This window comes from Protopterus annectens, chromosome 17.part0 (assembly GCF_019279795.1).
Source record: "Protopterus annectens isolate FY-2018-M chromosome 17.part0, PAN1.0, whole genome shotgun sequence".
In the NCBI taxonomy this organism is placed as follows: Eukaryota; Metazoa; Chordata; order Ceratodontiformes; family Protopteridae; genus Protopterus; species Protopterus annectens.
This window is the reverse complement of record NC_056751.1, coordinates 589,626,812-589,643,823: the sequence shown is the minus strand read 5'-3', so window position 1 is coordinate 589,643,823 and position 17,012 is coordinate 589,626,812.

Here is a 17,012-nt window from a genome sequence, read left to right as displayed (position 1 = left end):
ATTCACCATTGCACTCGGGTCAAACGTATACAAACCCAGTGTAATTTCACTCAGTTCAACAAGTAATCATTTAAAGACATAACCCCTAATTTTAAATATAATTTTATAAATACCATATTTATGTTGTGTCTTTTGGCTTTACCCGGTTAGGGGTCGTCGCAGCGGAACTCTGGTCCGCTAATGATTGGCAGTTGATTTTTACGTACTGAGTTGCCAGCTCTGACACACAACCTTCAACGAAGGTACGCCCATTCACACATGTCTCCACGCAGACGACACTCTAGCTGAGAATCGAACCGGGCAACGTCTTACTGTGAGGCGACAACGCTACCGCAGTACCACCACCGCAGTGTTATCAATGCCATATTTATAAATGCCATTAAATACAAATATTAATACAAGTAAATACATAATATGCAAACATTATACTATTAAATTGACATCCAAGTTCATGCCCCTAGGATATAATGTCCTGCAATTAAAAATCATTCTACTTTCAAGCCTTAAAGACTTAAAATTACCTTCTCTAGGCATATGGTGACGGGCCAAAACACTAAAAAAGAAACTCTCACTAGAACCCCCATGTGGTGCAGAAAAATGTTCTGCAACAGGACTATTCATAGTACATTTTCTTATATCACCCAGGTGCGCCATAATCCTAACTTTAACCTTGTGTTTTGTTTGACCTGTGTACCATTTTGTATTCTGACACCCACACCCAATCACATATACCACACCATAAGACTCACAATCGAATCCCTCCATTGCTACATATACCATTTATTTTTACTACTGTCAGATTTCTCATCTTGGTACAAACCTTACAACTACCACAAGCCCTAGCCCCAACCCTAGCCCCCTTAATCATGGCTCCAGAATTTGAACTCAACAGTTCTTTCAAGTTACTATATTTTCCATAGGAAAAAGTCACATGTTTAAAGGACCAGTCTACCCACCATGGCACCCTGGCACATCATGTGCCACAGGTCCTTGACCAGTCTTTCCAATATCTCAGAAAAGGGAGAAAATCTTGTCACAAAAACAATCTTTCATCATTCTTCTCCAGCTTCTTACACATTGTGGTGTCCAACCTAGCATACTTCCTCCTATAAAATTTTCTGTTCCCCCTACATTTTGAAAAACCTTCTGCCTAGCATCACTTAACAGATCACATGAATAACCTTGAACCAATAATCTATTATTTACTTGATCCATGTTCTCTTTCCTCATTCTCTCTTCTGAGGTATTATGGTAAATTCTACTGAATTCGCCATATGGGAGTGACCTAATCTGATGGGGGGGGGGGTGGCATGCTACTGGCATGAATAAAATTATTAACAAAAGTTACCTTTCTAAAAGGTCTGTGTTTGATGGTCATGTCTTTCCCCACATAAAATTCTACATCAAAGAACGCAATGGATTTGGAGCCCAACTCATAAGTAAATTTCAACCCATGTGAATTCTTATTCAACTCTACAATAAATTCCTGAAATGGTTCCTTCCTACCTTTACAAATAAAAATCAAATCATCAATAAACATTTTTAAACATTTTTAAACAAACCACTCTTTTCCCTAAAAAGGTTGCTGGCTAAGCAAATTGCCTTTCAAAGTCACCTATATATATATATATATATATATATATATATATATATATATATATATATATATATATATATAGCATAACTGGGGGCATAAGGTGCCCCCATTGATATTCCCTTCTTTTGTAAAAAGCCCTGTCTCTCCCAGCAAAAATAGTTACGGGTAAGGCAAAACTCCAAAACAGATACCATGGAGGAAGTCCGTGGCCCTTATATTTTTGCCTTTGCCTTGCAACCTTATAGAGTTTCTTTTTGCCATCTGCTGAATCACTTTCCAGTATCTGGTGATGTTTGCTGATGCCACTTTCTTTGCCACTGTGACTGTTTTCTTAACCTGTTTGCTAGCTAACCAGTATTCTTTCTTAACCTGATCCATCTCTTCTGTCTCTCACTTCTTCCTGTACTAGTGCTTTCTTTCGAGAGCTTCCTGGACTTCTGCAGTCCTCCAGCATCTTTTCTTATGTACTTTATTTCCTTACTTGGTTAGGGTCATATCTGTTCTATTGTCTTTACTTATGCTGTTTTGACATACTGCCATTTTTTTTCTTCAGTTTCACCTATTTCCTCTTCTCCCTGCAGTGCTAGAGCCCTGAGTATGTCCTCAAACCCCTGTGTTTTCTCTCCAGTCAACTTCTAGGTCTTCGTCCTAGTTTGTGTTGATCATAGAGCCTTTTCTGATCATGGTTTACAACTGACTGTGGCCTCAGTGCTTTATGCTGGGGTCTGACAGTTTCACTAGGGATGACTCTGCGATGTCTCATTTTACCTCAGTGCCCTTTCCTTATTATGATGATGTCCACCTGAGTTGCATGATGACCACACTTGTTTGTGATTTTGTGACTGTTTCTCTTGGTGAACCATGTGATAGCCATTTACAAGACAGACATGCAGAATGGCCTCTCCTTCTTCATTCCTGTTGCCCCACACACATGTTCCCAGGCAGTTCTCATATCCTATTTTGCCTGACCTGATGAGAGCATTCAGGTCCTCCATTATCAGCACTGATTCATTTTGCTCCACTCTGTATAGTAAGTCATGCAACTGTTGCCTGAATGCACTTTTTTTTCCTCACCATCACAAACCTGCTGTGGTGCATAAGCTGAGTTTATGAAAACTACCCTGTCTTAACACTGGAGTCTGATTGCCATGAGTCTGTCACTTATTCTGGTAACATCCCTTATTGTCTTCAGACAAATCTGTCTCTCACCGCAATTCTTGCACCATGTCTAGTGTATCTTCTTCCCAAGTAGTAGACTACAGATCCCAAGCCAAGTGACTTTGTTGCTTTTCCTTTCCACTTTGTCTCCTGGATACTCAAGATGCCCAGTCTTCTCCTTAGATTCATGTCATATGATCAAATGTTTAAAACCTTGAACCTAGCCCTGCTTTACTGTTTCTTGTTATAAACTGTATTTTGCTTTTATGTTATAATCTGCTGTTTATGTAAAAAATCTTTGCAAATTGTTTTAATTTTTTATTAACTTTGTTTAGTGTGTAACTGTGTCTTTTGGAGCTTTTCTCCCCAGGTATCCAGTGAAAATGGAGTTTTGATCCAGTGGACTTTCCCAGTCAATAAATAACTGAACCTCACTTCAGCAAGATGAAAGCATCAAATGTTTAAATCATTGAAGGACAACATCAATGAATCTTGCCACAGGTAATAGCAACAGTTGGCCAACAGCTGCCATGTTAGCATCTTACATCTTACTTTTGGTATGTATAACATGATGGAAGTAAATGTGCATACTCTTTCCAACTTATGTGCAGCTGTTGGCCAACTATTGCTATTCAACGTGGTGAGATTTGTTGAAGATTAAGACATCTGATGCTGTTTTCTCGTTGAAGTGAGGTTTGATGTTTTAATCGTTCGATCATATGACATGCATCCTTTCTCCTTACCATTATGTCATCCACTTCCAAGCTGCATCTGGTCAGTGAATCTATATTCAGAGTAGCAATCCTTAGTTCATTTTTGACAGGTTGATTGGTTTTATGTCCAGCTTTCACTTGGCAGAGCTATCCCCAGTAACATAGACTGGCAACTGGACACTGAACAGCCAGTACCTTACTGACCCAGGGATGCAGGACTTTATGGTAGGCACACACTGGCAAATTGGGGTGCATAGATCCCTCCCACAGATAGCATGTTGGTCTGGTTCTCAATCCACTCAGCACCAGCAAATACTTTTGCCCACTTCTAACAATATTAGTCAATGTGACCAAATCATATAAAGTCAGTTTTTACAACATTGAGTGGTTTGCAATGGCATACCATATAGTCTGTGACTTGTGTTATCCTTTTTACAGGATATTGTGCATAACAGTCTACTCCTAAAGCAGTTGGTCTCTTCATCTGTTCCCCAATAGGCACTGCATAGAGTCTGTGCTGCTGTCCATGCTCCATTCAGTTTTGGGGTGCACTCTGTTGCTATACCTGTCAAGTTCCACTGAATTGCTGGGTTTCAACCCAGTATCTTTCATCCTTGAGGAGGGGACACACAGCCTGTTTTTCAGAGGTGGGAGGAGCCCCACACAGACACAGACATACTTCTAAAGTGTACTTCATTACGAAGAACATACCTCATTTGGGGTCTTAAAAAGTTCATGTTCCTCAATGTTCCACATTGAAAGGGTCTGTCACACATTTAGTGTTATGAATTTTTTAACTGATATTCATGGTAAATGGAAATAAATCATATTAATTCATTAGAATATTTTCTTTCCTGGTTGAAGCTGTTAGTAAGCAATTAGTATGTGTTCCACATTTTGCCCATTTGTTCTACATTATGAAGGCTAGTGTTCCTCATTTCGGAGATGGACGGTTGAGAGCTATCGACACAAAGCACATGCAAAATCTAAGACAGTGATCAGAGTTCGGGATCAAAACCTCTACCTTGCATTTGTAAGGAGAAGATATTAGTCATTTTGCCAGCTATATCCAAAATACTTGGCAGATAATATCAAAATAAAATATAAGAATGCTATACAGTTGTCTTATTCTAATTGTCCAGTGAAAAAATGGTTACTTCTGGATTTTAAATATCCAGTCTGTCATACAGAGACCAGTAGAGCAACATGGTAGCCAAAACAGGAACAAATGCATTACTCATCTTTACTGGTGATAAGAATCACTGAATAAACAAATAAAATAAAATAAATAATAAAAACGATGCTGTTGAATTAGGTGCCAGAATTCATAAATGTGAAGCAGTCCATATAGGCTCCAATGTTTTGGCCACATTGTCTTGTGCTTAAAATATATCATCTGGTTATAACCTATGAGTCATAGTTTCATAGGCATGTACTAGGTGAAGACCCACTGGGGCTTTTTTAAGCCTAGACATGCATCCCAAATCTCTGACAAGTTCAGATACACTTGAAAATACAATCAGGGACTTGGGAGATGAACCATTTACAGACTGCCTGTGTCCATTAGAGACATAAATTCCAAACTAGGGGTGAATTTCTGGTTCCCATCCTGCTGGCCATGTTACAATTGAATTTTGTTAAGGAGGAACTCTTCTTCATATGGATGGGGAGCCTGTTCCATAGACGGGGTAGTCTCTGGGATCCATACCTGTCTCTCTCCAGCAGATTCTATTTAAATCATACACAAGGTTTAAGTCTTTAGAACAGGTAATTATGGTGCTGCTTGTTTTGTGGATATGCAGGAGGTCCATCACAGTGGGATCCAGTGAAGCTTTGCATGCCTAGCATAGCTCTCTCCTCAACAGCCTGTAAGAGATAGAATGCAAGCACTGGGCTTTGAGGCGATCTGCACAGGACATGTTATGCATGTCCTATATGCTTTTAGTGAGGAACCCCTGTGGACAATCAAATTGTTGGATTTGGAAGATTAGGTACATACCAAAGGGGGAATTGTACCCAATGGTAGGTTTGATGACTGCTGAATACAGTGGAACAATGACCTCCTTGGATCTAGATGCCAAACCTTTGTTTATAAGTTCCACAACTTAGCATGATTTCCTCACTGTTGCACACACAATTGTCAAAGGCTAGATTACTGTCCATCTGTGGCCCTAAGTTCCTGAGTACTGTTCCAATTCTTAGGGGGTTGTTTTCAATAAGAAGTAGTTTTTGGGGGTGGCTGACTCCCTGAAGGATATTATTATGCATTTCTTGGCATTTAGTTTTAGTCAATGGCTCTGATGCTAGTTATTTGTCTGAGTCATTCCTTCATGAAGAACATTAGTGCCAGTGGTGGATTCTATGGCTGGTCCTAATTTGCAATCATCTGCAAATTGGGTCAGGCAGAGGCCATTGATAATGGTCTTGACTTCAAAGAAGTAGATGCCAAAAACGACCCAGGACCAGACCCTGAGGGACTCCTCTCACGACTGATCTCTTTATAGAGGTGGACTCCCCAGTTCTATCTTCCTGAGTCCTACCTGACTTCCTGACATTCTCAACAATGTCCAAGTGGGCTATTGTGCCAAATGCTTTAGCCAGGCCAGGGTAGGCAGTGTGAAACATTTTACCCTCTTCCATAGCTTTGGTGACCTTCTAAAAGAAGTCCACCAGGTTGAGTAGGCATATCATAAATAAGTTTCTACTGCTGCATATAAATTTGTAATGAAGGAAGAGGCTCTGTATAAGTCTTGCAAGTGCCACATGATTAGTAATTGTAGAAATACATTTGTTAATGAATGTACTTTTTGCTTCTACTGAAGTTTTATTGTAGACTTGGTATCACCGTTACTTGTGCTGAAAATGAATGTGTTAGACCAGAACAGTTAGAACTGTGTGTTTTCCCTAGAAAGATAATTTTGATGTAGTACAGGTGAACAAGGAGGAAGTGCCTAGTATCAGTGAAAATGGTCTAGCTACATGCTTGTGTGGTACAGAATTTCAAATGGAGATTTATTTTATATGTAGCTGTGGTACATCTGCCTTAAACAAGACAGTAGTTGTCAGACTACTGAGGATTACTGTCCCTTTTCAATTACTCCAGTTCATGTAGCTAGGATTTTAGGAAATAAATTATAAGCTGTTGAAAATGTTGCTTCAGTATGTCAGTTTGTTGAACCTACTAGCTTGTTCCGAAATCCTACAGCACTAGACCAGCAGAATAATACCGATGTTTTTATAATCCAAACTAGTGATGGGGTTATGACTGTCAGAGAAACAGTACCCCAACTGTTTAATGACTGAAGTCCCTAAGAAGTTGAAGAGAAGGGCCTTGGTGGGCATATCATTTTCCTTTGCTAAATTAGGAAGCATACAGATTATAAATGGCAGACTAGCATGGGATTATCTTTTAGTTCTGGGACACTCTGAGTCCTTGGGGGAAACACTTCACTTTTGTCAAATCATGAATCAAGTAGATTAGGAGAAATGAAAAGGATCCATAGCTACTTTTTGTATAATTAAGAGATGATAATGGATTTATGTTTACTTGGTTTGAAACTATCTGACATGGCTGACATCATCACAGATAAACAAGATTACATTCATATTGATGTAAATGACGTAGGGTAACTCCTCTCTATCTCATGACAGGCAAGGTTCAAAAGACAATGAAATTATGCTGGGCAAAGAACATAGACCTAACACACAGAATTAGCATCACCATTGGACATGCTTTTCAATCGTAGCCTGAGCATTGGCTTCATCCCAGCAGAATGGGAAAGAGCTACCATCATCCCTTTGCACAAAGGTAATGGATCCATGGGCCATGGGAACTATAGACCCATTAGCCCGACCAGCCTTCTTTGCAAGGCCATGGAACAAATCATTATGGTCCTTATTAACAAAGATATAGGTAATCACCAAACACTCGACCCTATCCAGTTTGACTCTGTCAAGGGAAGATCATGCCTGTTAAACTTGGTGGACTTCTTCGAAACAGTCACCAAAGCCCTAGACAAGGGCAAATCTGAGCATACAGCCTACCTAGACTTAGCCAAGGCCTTTGACACAATCCCCCACTCAGGCATCATTTATAAACTTAAATAGTTGGGTATCAACCCATATATTGTCAGGTGGGTTGCAAATTGGCTCAATGATAGAACTCATACAGTCAAAATAGGGGACTCCACCTCCTCCAACAGACTCATAACCAGTGGTATTCCACAGGGATAAGTACTGGGACCCCTACTGTTCGGAATCTACTTCTCCAAAGTGCAGGCTAAAACTAAAAAACTGTGGCTGACCAAGTTTCTGATGTCTGCAAACTGGTAGCATTCATTTAAACCCCTAGCAATGTCCACATCCTGTGAGACGGTCTTATGCAGATTAATGACTGGTGCCAAAGTCATGAACTTAAACTTAATGCAAAAAATGCATTATCATCCCCTTCAGCAAGGGGTGGTGTTCCTGCAAGCTACGGTATCAATAGCAATAGCCTAAGCACACAGTCAGTGGTCAGAGATCTAGGCGCACAGGTTCACAGCAACCTTAACTTTGATCACCATGTCTCCACTGTGGCGACAAGGGCATTTTATATTGCTCATCTCATAAGTAAGGGCATTGCCTTCAGAAAAAAGAGATTATAACCCCCCATCCTCTTCCCTCATCAGGTCAATAATAGAGTACAATGTTACCTTTGGTATGTTCCTTTCCAAACACCTGCAGCAATTGGAGAGACCACAAAGGTTCCTTACAAAGAAAATTCAGTGTCTTCAAGATCTGCCTTATGCAGACAGGTTAAAATCATTGTCACTTTACTCTGTGTCATACAGACTGCTCAGGGGCGACCTGTACCTTGCATATAGAGCAATCTCTGACCCAGATTTAATGGAAATTTTGCACATTCGCAAGTCAATGGCACACGGGTCATTCGCTCAAAGGACCTTAACCTGGTATGTGATATCAACAGAACTTGCTGGAGAAACAGATTTGACTCACAGAGGTTGCCCCACTTTTGGAACAAGCTTGCTATTCATGTTAAACAGAGATCCTCATTGGCCCTTTTTAAGTGTAATCAGTTGTGTACAAATACATAGATTATGAAAAAGTTGACATGAGATATTTACAAAGAAAACTTCTTACAAAGTCACTCAACTGCCCAGATTTTCACAGACTGTCCAGATTTTTGCATCATCACAACAAACATTTGAATTTCAGACTTCATATCATTCTGAAAATGGATGCTAACAAAAATCATATCACTATAGCCACTTTCTAAGTTTATAAGAGTAATATTTAAAATATGTCCTGGTTTTTGGGACATTATTCCCCCCATTGTTTTTGACCACAGTTCTTGCTCTATGAGGCTGAAAGGTATGTCTCAGGCCCTTGTATTTTGCTGGCTCTTATAACTCTGTGAAGATGTTTCTTACTAGCGGCCATAGCCTAGCTGCTAAATGTGATAAAATGTATGCTCTGATAGCTAAGGATAATTACAGTCACCCTGTCATAATTGCAGCTTGGGATACTTCAAATCTATACTTTATTAATTTCACAGAATTTGCATGTCTTTCCCCTGCAATGAGAACAGGAGATGGTGGTATTGTCTTTCTTCATTCTTCTATAAGGATCAGGCTTACTTGTACTGATCTTGACTTGGAAAGACTTGTAGATGAACACAATAGACTAGACAACATATCTATCTTATGGTTCATAGCTTGATACTAATCAGCTGGCATGAACAGTGAACTAGATATGAAAGCTTTTCTGGCTGACAACCCCTCAATACTGTCTGGCAACTTTAACATTTCTAACACAGATTGGGACCCCTTGCCTTGTAATAGTTACACTGGATGCAAATTTTTGGGTATTACTTACACATAAATTTCTCCCAGCAGATTAATTTTCCATGTCATAGCTGAAACATTTTGCATTTCACATTTACTAACAAGAACTGAACACTTAAACTGTTTCTTATGTCATTTAACAACATCTCATTACATAGCTATTTCATGACTTATTACTCTTTCTGCTGTAAAGATGTATGATTACAGTGTGGATAATTCTGAGAAGACAGAGATTTGTATAAAATCTTTATTAAAGTGGTCACAACTGTGAAAAAGACTGGTACGGTCTGATTCCTAGGATACACTTTGTAAATTGTTAGTGAGCATTTAAGTTTGTGTATAAAATATAAAAGTAAGACTTAAGAAGGAGATCATTCCCATCTGATGGTAAAAGAAGATTGACAAGCTTATCAATAAAAAGGTATCTCTGTCTTTCTCTCTCTCGCTGTCTAAATATGTATATATATATATATATATATATATATATATATATATGTGTGTGTGTGTGTGTGTGCGTGTATGTGTGTGTGTGTGTGTGTGTGTGTGTGTGTGTGTGTGTGTGTGTGTGTGTGTGTGTGTGTGTATAGGTCTACTGAAACTAAATGAAACACTCATATCAATAGATAAGACATCCTTGAACCATACAATTTAAAACAGTGTTTATTGAAGGAACCAAGATCCCTATACCCCTCACATCCAGTGCTAGCTATATATTCCAATTCCAAGATCATACAAAGAAGGAAAGGCCATATTCTATAACCTGAATATTGCACAGTCTTGGTCAACTGTTGATCAGCTGTTTTTTCACCCAAATTGTGACAACAAAACAGTTGTTGACCATTCCTACTGTCAACCAGCGTGATGGATCATATATATATATATATATATATATATATATATATATATATATAGGGTATATATTACATTGTCGAAATCCGACAATATTGAATCTGCTATTGTCGACACGACAATAGCGAAAGCTTAGAATATCGAACGTGTAAACGGATTTCCATTTACTTCAATGTAGTGAGGTCTCTGAGTTGGTATATTTAAGTAGCGGAGGAGTGGGGGGTGCAGGGGGCTTGCCCCCCTGCCTACACCCTTTAGTTTTATTTTTTGTGTTTAAAAACAAAAAGTTAAGGATAATTCAATGTTTTACTACTTCGTTCAGTAGTGATCAATGTTTACTGATTTGAAATAGTAAAACTTCGATAATTTGATATAGACCCATATATATATATATATATATATATATATATATATATATATGTGTGTGTGTTTGTGTGTATATGAAATGTTTTGTTGTTATCAACTACCATTTCTGTCTACCCTGTATGGCCAATAGATCAGCCGACTGACAGTATGAATGCAAAACTGTTGCAATAACAAAATTGGAGAATATGTCCTTTCCCCACTATTGTGCAGTCTTGGAGTTGATATATTAAATTATTTTAAGGATGCGAGGTTCACAGGCAGGTATTTGGTGATTTTCATGCTTTAAGTTTATGTTTTGGTAAATGTATATTTTAGCGCTCGGTCATTAGTGGATGATATTTGGTGCTGTGGTGTTTTTCAGGGCCACTTCTTTTACATACTTCCATATATAACGTTTTCAACCATGAGCAAGAAAAAGTTACATACTGTCTCCAAAAAAATTAAATATTCTATATTTTGAATATTTATATTACCAAAATTCTTGCACATCTACCTGTCAATTAAACATCCATATATAAATTCCAAGACATGTAACAATAAGCTTGTTGTTCCAAAAATTCATCACAGCACTTTAGTGATTGACCTCACTGACACAGTAGTAATCATTAATGAATATATCTGACAGCTTGTAATACCGCTTGATCTGCCATAGAGTTTGACTTAAATCCAAACACATGTGCATTTATTACTAATCATACTGTGCTTAAAGACCTAGCAAAGGTCAAAAGTTGATGTAGAATGTGACCTGATGAACTGTCTGGAGTTATCAGATGTATATTTAGACATGCCCTGAATATCCTGTGAATTAAATATTTAACCTTTATTTAAGACTGTATAAATTAGTGAAAACAAGTTAAAGTAACACCTATTAATAAAATGGTACTATTGAATCTTCTACAGAATGTTCATCCATTAACCTTAACACATATTATCTGAAACCATTTGAATACTGTTTGACCAATGTGATTCAAGACAGGACATATACCAGTCTACTTGATGTTAACTGGTATGGGTTTTTGCATTGCAGGTCCAACTTAACTAGTCTGGTATAATTTTTATGAAACTGTGAGCATGGTGTTAGACTGTGGTTCATCTATTGCATATAGACTGATCTTATGAAATATATACATTTTAATGAAACAATTGTGTTCTGACCTGAGGTAAGCATTTTGTTTTCATCAGTTATTATTATTATTATTATTATTATTATTATTATTATTATTATTAATAATATTATTATTATTATCTGTATATGATTGGAGTTTTCTTAGTCCTAGTGGGTATGCCATGATATACGCAGATTGACTACATAGAGAAAGTAAGTGCTGTAAAATGATTTTACCAGTCAGACTGACTGGATAAGACATTTTGTTGACTGTAGTTGAGAAATATGTATGGCTAAAGAAATGATAACAGGTTTCCTTTTCACTTTTGGACTATCTGGATGAGGTAATATTTTGTCAAAGCAGTGTCATAGCAGGCATTATCAAAGCCATAGCTGGCTGATCTGGTACCTCTCAACATTAAATTGAGGAGGGAAAAAAAAGGTCTGTTCAGTTATCTGGTGCTCCTCACTTGTCTCCTACAGGAAGAGTGCTAAATCCTCTGCGTGTGTCCTTCTCTTCTCACATCACATTGTGAAGACCAAAAAAATTTTCCTCTTAAAAAAAAAGGTAGCAAACCACTACAACTTTTTTGACTGCGCAAAAAATATTAAAACAGGAATTTTAATCCTTACCCCAGAAGCAGGCATTGCTGGTATGGAAATGAATGACTCTATTGCACTACCCATTGGTTAGATCTGTCAATTGTGCCCTTTCACATCATATATCTAGGGTGGCTGTCCCTTTTGCCCTACCCTAGTTATGTTTCTGGGCTTGATATAGACTAGTAAAGCATGCAAGGTACTGAGTGTACAGTAAGACATGAAATGAGAAAGGTAGATATTATTTATTCATTAAGATGTTCTCAAGACTGAGTTTAAAATATGATTGAGTTGGACATAAATAAGCAGGGTTTGAAGAGAAGTGCTCCTGGGAGAGATTTAAGTAGAGTTTCAACAATCTGAGATAAAGTTACAATAATCAATGAACATAAAGCACTTTGTGAGTACTTAGGTAAGCTTTATCTGGGCTGAGTTAAATGGCATGTGGTCTGATACAGAAAAATGCACAATACTACTAACATAGGCCAAAAATAAACATTATTCATATGCAAAAAATGGCAAAAAAATTAACAAGTAAAGAATATAAAGATGTAGGTGTACTAGTATAAAAACAGACTGAAGTTTGAATCCCATATTAACTTGAACTTAAGGAAATGCTATTCTACTGTAAGGCAAATTTTTAGAAAATTTTCATCAAGACTTGCTAAAATCATGGCACCCCAGTATAAAAAATGATGAGAATTTGGTTGAAATATGGTCTGCGTTTTTGTACATTCACTGGGGCAGATATTAATAAGACTGAAAATGTGCACAAATACTATACCAATGGGATTTATTCAGTGAATATAAATGGTTAACTGAATTAATATTATACTTGGTATACTTCAGAATATTGACAGCAGAACGGATATGGGTGTATCACTACAGAATACCAAGAGGAGATTTGATATCAGCATGTAAAACATCAAAAGAGGAAAAGTTTAGAAACATCTTAGGTGTAGAGTTTGAGTCACAAGATACTAGGAACAGCAATATGATGTTGTAAATTGAAGGCTAAAACACAAAAGTTAAAAGATAATGTCCATATTAGAGTAACAAGATTATGGAATAGGACACCAACTACTGTTAAATTATCAAGCAGTTTGTGTGCTTTTAGATCGGTTAGTTTGGTGGTACAGTTTTTGCACATAGTCAGCCAGAAGTAGAACTTTTTTTTGAGAACCTTGTTGGGTCCTAGGCCTAAAAACATGCAACATTAAAATATAAATCCATAAATAAATAATGAAAAATGTTTAGTTTGATGCCCTGGGAAGCATAGAGTCATGCAGAAAATTAATAACATTATAGAGACAAGAAAAAGGTTTTGTAGTTAATATTTATGGAAATATGTACATTAAATTAGATAGTATTATATATCATTAAGAAAATGTAAAGGTTTGTTAAAAATACCACAAAAAACATTATTGTTTTCAGTTTTGAGGTGGAGTTTTCCTTTATAATAACAGTGGATTTAGAAATGTATCTATATTTATATATTTATATATATATATATATATATATATATTTATATATTTATATATCAACATAAAATACTGTCTGCCTTTCTTAGAATATGAGTACCTCAATTTGAACTGTGCAGAATATACTTTTTGATAGCATGAAAACACAGTAAACAGTGATCTATTTGTCAATGATGTAGTACCACAATGAATTTTGAGGACTGGAGCCATCTGAAAACTTCATTACTAGTGCATATTAGGTGAGATTTAAAAAGTTTGACTCTAAGCTACTGAAGGTGATCCACTTTAATCCATATCTAGAAAGCAAATTTACATGAAAGTACCTTGGGGTGTTTTAGAGTAAAGCTACATAAATCCCACTCAAATATCCTACTTATTTGTTAAAGGAAAAACCTCCCCAGTGCAGTTAACCTTAACCCAGAATTATTGCTTCTCCCTATATTATCATCTATATGTAGTTTAGTGCACAGAAGACCTTTTTTCATTCATTCATTCCTTGATCAGGGTTCCTATTACTTGAGTGAAAGTTTAGGTAAGTGAATACCTAAATGTTGAACTGCTAATAGCAAAAGCAAAAAAACCTTGAATGGCTGATTTAATGCAGGGAAAGAATTCCACTGGCTGTTTGCAGATTTTGCACCTTCTTTCACCACTGCAGAGCATTCTCAGAGTTGGTATATTTAGTTATGGGGCTGTGGGGGCAAAGCCCCCCACATTATTTTGGTTTACATTTTTTTTTTGCGGCCGAGGGAATTCATTCTCTACGTTAAATAGGACATTTGCTGTTTTAATTTTTCGATATTACCAGTTCGACGTTTAGGAATTCGCTAACCTAAATGTTTGCTCGGGTAATATAGACGCCTTGATTACTCACTTTGTCCATTTAAGCATCACGGAAGAGGAAAAGTATATCCTGACACTTTGTGAGAATAAGGCAGAAAAATGCTGGACAAAATATCAGTGCATCTCAGGGGACATCAGTGCATGAACATTTACACACACACACACACACACACACACACACACACACACACACACACACTGGAAACTTGAAAGATTGGTACTTCATCTATATCATGTCTTTGAGATGTGTGGGAGACTAAAGAACCAGTTTGATATCTGCATGGACAAGGAAAGGTCATGCAGATGCTTCACAGAAGTCAGTCACCTGAGATCCAAACTCGAGACACAAGGGCAGCTAGGCAGAAACGTTAATTGCTGCATCACTGTTCCACCCAGAAACCCCTCAGTACCTTAGTAATTTCTTTGTTTCTATTATTGCTGTCACAGATGATGGTGGTCCCACCATCTTTTTCCTATTAAGATCTCAGACTGTTGAAGGAAGGAACTTGTGTCAGTCTGCATGACATTGTGTAGATACAACACTTTGTGTAATTTAATGTTAGACACCACCCACAGGTTTACATCCCAAGATCGTGCTATATCAAACATTCACAATGAGACAGTTAGAAATGTTAACAAAAAGGGTTTTAAAAAAACAAAATCAACAATTTTTATTACATCCAGAAAATACAGAAAAAGAAAGAATAATGGTTTTCTCATTTAAAAACAAAGAAAAGAGCAAACATTTTTCTAAGGCTATTTCACATGGTACAGTGACAAATACCACACTGCTAAATCATGACAAAAACATGTTTTGAATATAATATGCATTCATCAAACAAATAACTGTAATGTGTTGCTTGGTGAAATGATTCATTCACCGAAAGTTAACAACTATATGCTTACCAAGGCATTTCTATATAACAAATGGCTATGGTCACGTTGCTAGACCTAGTATATTAACCTACTTACCTACTGATACGAATTGTTAGACATGCATCTTTGTTGGAAATGACAGACTTCACTTGAGTCATTATGGGGCAGCAATGCTGTTCAGGAAAGGTAGAAATCAACTCTCATCCTTTTAGAGTCCCTCCCCCAGTTAGTCTAGCTGGCACAAATGGAGGACCTGATCATACTATAAAGGTATATACATGCAATGTTCACAGTCTAGGCAATAAACTTCATGAATTAAGTAGTATTGTGTACCTGGGCAAATTATCAATAGTTGGAGTAATGGAAACATGGCCTTTACATACTCTTATTTCCCTGGGTATGTGAAATATGAATGTGCAAGTGACAGTAAATATGGAGAGAATTTACTTTTTGTCAAGTCTCCAATTACTTCGAGCGAACTTATCTCTGCCAATAATAGCTTAGAAACTTTGGTTATTGATATTTATTTATTTATTTATTTATTTATTGCATTTGTTTACTGGGAAAGTCCACTGGGCCAGAGATGAGCCCATTTTCAGTGGAGGCCCGAGGAGAAAAGCTCCACATGTAATTACATAAAAGAACATATAATACAGAATATATCAGGTAGTGGTAGTACATTAGATAAGTGAATAAGAGCATACAATAATATGGCATGAATTACAATGCAGTAGTGAGGTGATAACATTGTATAACATGGTGACATTAAAAAATTAAGCATAACTGATTCGTTAAGAATAATGCTATCTTATAGAAAGTCTTCAATAAGTAAGGAAAGACATCTGGAATTCTTAAAACATAGAGAACATTTTTAACATACAATAATGTAATACTTTTGGATAACTTTAAACTATCCTAAATATCGATTGGAAAAATTTACGTTCCGTTTTCTTCACTGAAAATGAATTCTTAGACAATTTATCAATGCATGTTTTTATCAATTTGTTAGTTAGCCAACCAGGGGAAAAAAGTCTTGGATGTAATTATAACTAATTTTGAAAATATTATTAATGGATATTAGTTGCAGGCCAGAAATAGGATCATCAGATCACTACTGCTTAATTTTTAGTGTAAAGTGTGACTAAAGTTCTAAGGACCAAGTCATTAAAACATGATTACAGACTAATTAATTATAATGATATCTGTGCTGTCATAAACTCTACTAATTGGTTAGAACTTTCCATTTCGGAACCAGACTTTGGGATATTTTATCATAGAGAGCTGCTAGCTGATTCAGTTAAAAAAATCTTCAACTGTTAATAACTTCAAAACCGTCAAGTTCAAGCTGTCTTATTGGTCATCCACTAAATTAGCCAAACTGTGCAAAAAGAAGAAACAAAATGTATTACATAAATCATTCCTAGAATGTGGAATAATCTGCCTTACAAAATAAAAGAGTTTGGTTGTCTCAAAGACTTAAAATAGCCCAGAACCAGTTGGAAGGCATTTAAAAAGGTAGGAATTAAGTCAGTACAATTCAGATATACTAGAAGAATCATAAAACAGAACAAACTCTGG